Raw genomic sequence first — 6,857 nt, 5'->3', positions numbered from 1 at the left:
AAATGAATGAAGCAGCATCCATCCGCATCAAATACCACTTAACTGGCCAAATACCAGTCCAGGCACCTGGTCCAGTCTGCTGCTAGGTTTGGGCCTATTTTCATGGAAGGTCCTGGAGCTGCAGCTCCACCCGCCCCATTGTTAATCCAGCTCTGGTCGTGGACACCCACGAGTGGGAATAGTGCCTGTGGGTCAGCATTTTGTTTGCTGGCAATTTGATTGGTCGGTATCCCGGCGTCAGCATGGTGACCGCCGGGATCCTTAGCGCCGGTCACATGACCAGGTCCCCTTCTCTGTGCACAGAAGGAGATGAATAGGGTTTGGGGCTCACAAAAAAAGAGCAATATTCAAACAAGTAAGGGTTAGAAGGAATACTGAATAAATAAATAAATGAGCAAATCAGGAAAATTTCATTTTCACGTATTTCTGCTCCCAAAAAAGTAATGGATGTGATTAAGATTTAAGTGTCAATAATTTGACAATTTATACAACATTGTTTGTCAAAAAATGTTCAGCTCAAAATGTTTGTCTAAATGTCAGATTTTTAAAAACAAACTGTAAGTAAAGCCACAAAAACATTTTGCTTAAAACAACAAATCTGGGGGGAATTATAAAGAAACACTTTTGTAAACTGTTTGAAAATAACCATTTATCAGATTGCTGGTGGTTGTCAGAGCCAGCCCACCAGGTTTACTGCAGTGCAATTTCCGGGCTGAAACTCACACCATATCAAATTTCTGACAGTATCCAAAGTCCCAGACTGCATGTAATTTATAGCAAACCTTGCGATTTAGAGCAAATCATGCGCTGCTTGGAGAAAAATACCATATTATAGTGTGCTGGGGGGGGGGGTTCTATGTTGTTTTTTTCTTGTCCAGATTAGCGCCTCCCTTACAAGTACCTGTAATGGACCAATAAATTGATTTGAGCAGCTTCCTATTTTTCTGTATAGCTGTTTTCAGAGGCATCTATGGGATCAGTAGTTGGAGAGGATGCTGGTCCTTGTAGTGCCATTTGGAGGATCTTGGAGTGCCTCCAGGTAAGTTAGCTCTCAGTTTAGAAATATATAAATATATGTGCTATTAACATGTACTGTAGCAATACACAAATGTATGACCCAAAGTATTTCCTTTTATCATGTAGTGTTAGGACCACCATATCAGAAATGTCGTAAAGTGGCTGGTGGCTTAACTATATCTTTGCAAATATATGTAAATGAGATCTTTGCATTACTACTGTTATATACAGGGGCTGGCTGGCAGCTTTTAGCCTGGGGGGCAAGTCCAGAGCACTGGCCCATAAGTAATGGCGCCATCTTAAATGGAAGTTTTTTTGTTTCAAAAATATTTATTAATAATAAAAATTAGGCCTGGTGTAAAATATCCAAAAGATACTTTATTATAAATATGACAGTGCGGCTGCGGCTTCAGCAGAGCTGTGTAGTGCAGAGGTGGCCAATCAGTCAGTGGCAAATAGCCAGTAAAGATCTGTATTCAAGGGTAAGAGCTACAACATGTGTGCGCCGAAGGCGCGCAAGCAAAAATGGGGGCGTGGCATACTTATCACAAATCCACACCCCATTTTTATGCGGACACCTTTCGGTTTGACATTTGTAGGAGTATGACCTTGTGTCATAACCCCATTTTTAGTCATGTTGTGTAGTGCCACATACAAATAAAGCCCCTGTACAGTGCCACATACTTATAAAAACACCAAAAAATGGGTGCCTCCACACAGAGCCGGCCATAGGCATAGGCAAACTAGGCAATTGCCTAGGGCATTTGATATGCCTATGGGCATCAGCTGCTTCTGCTGATTAAAATGATATGCAGCATGCCTATACTCTGTGTGTAGCATTTCATATGCAGATACAACCACAGTCTCACACAGTATATAATCATGCTGCATATCATTTTAATCAGCAGAAGCTGCTTGTGCATCCTAGCCACATAGAAATGCAAATAAGCGGCATTTTCATAAAAAAAAGGTGCCCGACGTTAGCATTGAGGCAAGATTTATGAGGACACATCTGTAGCCAAGCAGAGGCAGAGGTCACAGTGTTAGTGGCAGTGTGAGTGCTGTGTGCATGTGAGTGGGTTGGTTGTGCAGTAGTGTAAAAAGCATTATGTGTGTCATTTAAAAATGCATTAAATAATGTGCAACATATGTGTAAGGGGCACTATGTGTGTCATTATGTGTATAAGGGCATTAATAATGTGCGGCATATGTGTAACAGGGTACTACTGTATGTGTGTCATTATGTGTATAGGGCCACTAATAATGTGCAGCAAATGTGTAGGGGGCACTATGTGTGTCATTATGTGTATAAGGGCATTAATAATGTGCGGCATATGTGTAAGGGACATTATGTGTATAAGCAATTAATAAAGGTTGTCATAATGTGTAAGGCACATTATGTTTATAAGGACATTAATAATATGTCTCATATGTGTAAGGGGCATTACTCTGTGCCATTATGTGTATAATGTGCTCTACTATGTGGCGTTGCGTATAGAAAGGGCACTACTGTGTCATCTAATGTGAATACAGAGCAATAGGGTGTGGTGTAATGTGAATAAGGAGCAATTCAGTGTGATGAAATGTGAATAAGGGTCTCTAATGTAAGGAGTAACGTTTATAAGGTAAAGTGATACTACAGTGGGATGTAATATGAAATATGGACACTATTGCATGATCAAATGTGAATAAAGTTGCAGTACTGTGTGGCATAATTGGAATTGGGGGTACTATTGTGTGGCCATGCCCATTTGCCAGCAAAAACACACCCCTTTTTGAGCTGAGCACCAAATGTGCGAACTGTTCCTATTTAAAATATAGGGGGTACAAACACCAAAATAAGGACTGCTATGGGTGAGCGGTGATGGTGCTGGGAAAGAGGTGCAAGGTCAGAGGCGGAACTAGCGGTGGTACTAGGGGGCACCATCCAAAATCTTGCCTAGGGCATCATATTGGTTAAGGCCGGCTCTGCCTCCACAGTGCCAAATACATATATGCCCCCACAGTGCCAGATACATATATGTCCCCACAGTGCCAGATACATATATGTTCCCACAGTGCCAGATACATATATGTCCCCACAGTGCCAGATACATATATTCCTCCACAGTGCCAGATACATATATGCCCCCACAGTGCCAGACACATATATGTCCCCATAGTGCCAGATATGCCCCCACTGCCAGATACACATCTCCCCAGTGCCAGATATGCCCCCCGTGTAAGATACACATGTCCCCCAGTGCCAGATATGCCCCCAGTGCCAGATACACATGTCCCCACAGTGTCCGATATGCCCCAGTGCCAAATATACCCACAGTGTCAGATATGCCCCCACTGCTAGCTACACATCTCCCCAGTGCCAGATATGCCCCCAGTGCCAAATATGCCCCCACTGTCAGCTACACGTCTCCCCAGTGCCAGATATGCCCCCACTGCCAGCTACTCATCTCCCCAGTGCCAGATATGCCCCCAGTGCCAGAAACATATATTCCTCCACAGTGCCAGATATGCCCCCATGGCCAGAAACACATGTCCCCCCCAGGGCCAGATATGCCCCCATTTTTTAGTGCAGCTACGGCGCGCACTGGCCCTGGTTTGTATATGGGGGGGGCGCCGATGCTATTTCTTGCACACAGCTCTAAAATGTCTAGTTACGGCACTGCTCTGTTAGCATTGGGCATTTTTTTTGCCTAAATGCATCTTAGTTGCAACGTGATGCAACTAGCACGCACCAGGAGGCTGTGCTGATTAATTTGATATGTTACACTTATGTGACACTTGTATATCTGTGTGTGAATGATTCTCTAAATCTGTATACAATGTGCTAAAATGTAGCAGCCACAGCTTTTTTCCACTACACGTTCTAAGGTCCTCACTGAGCTTCTGAAACAAAAGTCCAAAAATCGCACACGGGCAATTTTCGGATGTCTGCGCATGCGCTGCTGCCGCACAGTGCATGCGCGGACATTCAGATTGCAATCGCATCCCGGAAGTTTCAACACAAACTGTATTGTTTCCATTTATTCCAATGCAAAACAACAGCTGGAGCAATAGAAATTGTGAGTAACAAGGAAAAATAGGGAAATGGTTTATCTGATGTAGACAAGATATGTCTTTTCTTTTTCAGTTGCCTGTGTGCAGTATGTGCCCATTAATCATTTTCAAATCTCAATTATACTGCCAAAGAAACATTTAGAATTCTTAAACCGTTTAACAGAAGCTACAGAATGAAGATCTACGAAATCTAGAAGTTATGCAAAAGCCACTCTGATTTGTTACACGTAGTTGGAAGCCTAATCTGACCAGCAGTGGCTTTCTAGTCAAGAAAAAACAACTTAGAATTCCCCCAGCACACTAAAATGGACCAGTAAATGAGGTTTACCTCCTAATCAGATACGGGCTGTCCTGGGGGGCAGGGTGCCTGCCATGTGCCCCCCGGGCCACACTACTGCCAAGGGTCATGGGCTGGCCGCCACATTCCACTACACCAGCGGTGGCCACTGTATTCCTCCACAGTGCCAGATATGCCCCCAGTGCCAGAAACACATGTCCCCCCAGTGCCAGATATGCCCCCAGTGCCAGATACACGTCCCCCAGTGCCAGATACACGTCCCCCAGTGCCAGATATGCCCCCAGTGCCAGATATGCCCCAGTGCCAGATACACGTCCCCCCAGTGCCAGATATGCCCCAAGTGTAAGATACACATGTTCCCATACTGCGCTCCCCCAAGTGCTGCTCACCGCCGCGTTGCTGATCTGCTCAGTCTGCTGCTTGTGAGGGGAGGAGAGCGCAGCGTGCGCCTCTCCTGCCCCTCAGTCTCCACTCAGTAGCGGATCTGGCCACGGGCAAGCAGGACTTTTTCCCGGGGCGGCGCTATCCGGAGGGCACCGCACCATGGCAAGATCCGCTACTGCTGTGCTCCCCACTGTGTTCCCCGCTGTGAACTACGCATCTAGTTTCCCTTCGTAGAGAGGACCTTTGCTGTGCGGTGCGCGATGATGTCATCGCGCACCGCACAGCATTGTGGGACTGACACAGATGCTAGGGGTCATAATTGACCTCTAGTGTCTGTCTATGCCAGATCCGAGGAGAGGAGCGGCGCCGGCGGAGGTCTGCAGCGGTCGGGAGCGGGGACAGTAAGTATTAATTATTATTATTATTTTTCCTTTCAGCGGCGCTACTCTACTGTACAGGGGGCGTAACTGACCACGCCCCCTGTATGAAGCCACGCCCCTATTTCCCGCCCCGGGTGCCAAAAGGGCAAGAACCGGCCCTGTTTCCACTCTCCGGTGGCGTTGATTCTCTCTAATTAGGCGCCGGTCCGTGAGCCAATCAGAGTTCGCGGACAGGCAGCTAAGACTCCTGATTGGCTGCCGGTCCGCGAGCTCTGATTGGCTCATGGACCGGCGCTGGGCACTGCAGACTAGGGCAGCGGGAGGCGCGGCGGGAGCTTACGAGCCACATGCAGAGATAGAAAGAGCCGCATGCGGCTCGAGAGCCGCGGGTTGGCCACCGCTGGTGTAGTGGAATGTGGCGGCCAGCCCATGACCCTTGGCAGTAGTGTGGCCCGGGGGGCACATGGCAGGCACCCTGCCCCCCAGGACAGCCCGTATCTGATTAGGAGGTAAACCTCATTTACTGGTCCATTTTAGTGTGCTGGGGGAATTCTAAGTTGTTTTTTCTTGACTAGAAAGCCACTGCTGGTCAGATTAGGCTTCCAACTACGTGTAACAAATCAGAGTGGCTTTTGCATAACTTCTAGATTTCGTAGATCTTCATTCTGTAGCTTCTGTTAAACGGTTTAAGAATTCTAAATGTTTCTTTGGCAGTATAATTGAGATTTGAAAATGATTAATGGGCACATACTGCACACAGGCAACTGAAAAAGAAAAGAAATATCTTGTCTACATCAGATAAACCATTTCCCTATTTTTCCTTGTTACTCACAATTTCTATTGCTCCAGCTGTTGTTTTGCATTGGAATAAATGGAAACAATACAGTTTGTGTTGAAACTTCCGGGATGCGATTGCAATCTGAATGTCCGCGCATGCACTGTGCGGCAGCAGCGCATGCGCAGACATCCGAAAATTGCCCTTGTGCGATTTTTGGACTTTTGTTTCAGAAGCTCAGTGAGGACCTTAGAACGTGTAGTGGAAAAAAGCTGTGGCTGCTACATTTTAGCACATTGTATACAGATTTAGAGAATCATTCACACACAGATATACAAGTGTCACATAAGTGTAACATATCAAATTAATCAGCACAGCCTCCTGGTGCGTGCTAGTTGCATCACGTTGCAACTAAGATGCATTTAGGCAAAAAAAATGCCCAATGCTAACAGAGCAGTGCCGTAACTAGACATTTTAGAGCTGTGTGCAAGAAATAGCATCGGCGCCCCCCCATATACAAACCAGGGCCAGTGCGCGCCGTAGCTGCACTAAAAAATATAGGGGCGTTACTTCATGGGGAAGGGACATGGCCACAGACCTCCCTTTTACACATTACAGCAGGCAGAGTCCCCCTTTTTACACATTACAGCAGGCAGAGTCCCCCTTTGTTACACATTATCACAGCAGAGCCCCCCTTTTTACACATTAGGCAGGCAGAGTCCCCCCTTTTTACACATTAAGCAGGCAGAGTCTGCTTTTTATACATTACAGCAACAGAGCCCCCCTTTTGTACACATTATGGCATGCAGTCCCCCTTTTTTACACATTATGGCAGGCAGTCCCCCTTTTTTTACACATTATGGCTGGCAGTCCCCCATTTATACACATTATGGCAGGCAGTCCCCTTTTTTATAGATTATGACAGGCAGTCCCCCTTTTTTATAGA

Source organism: Pseudophryne corroboree, chromosome 6 (assembly GCF_028390025.1).
Source record: "Pseudophryne corroboree isolate aPseCor3 chromosome 6, aPseCor3.hap2, whole genome shotgun sequence".
Lineage (NCBI taxonomy): Eukaryota > Metazoa > Chordata > Amphibia > Anura > Myobatrachidae > Pseudophryne > Pseudophryne corroboree.
Note: the sequence above shows the minus strand (reverse complement) of the source record.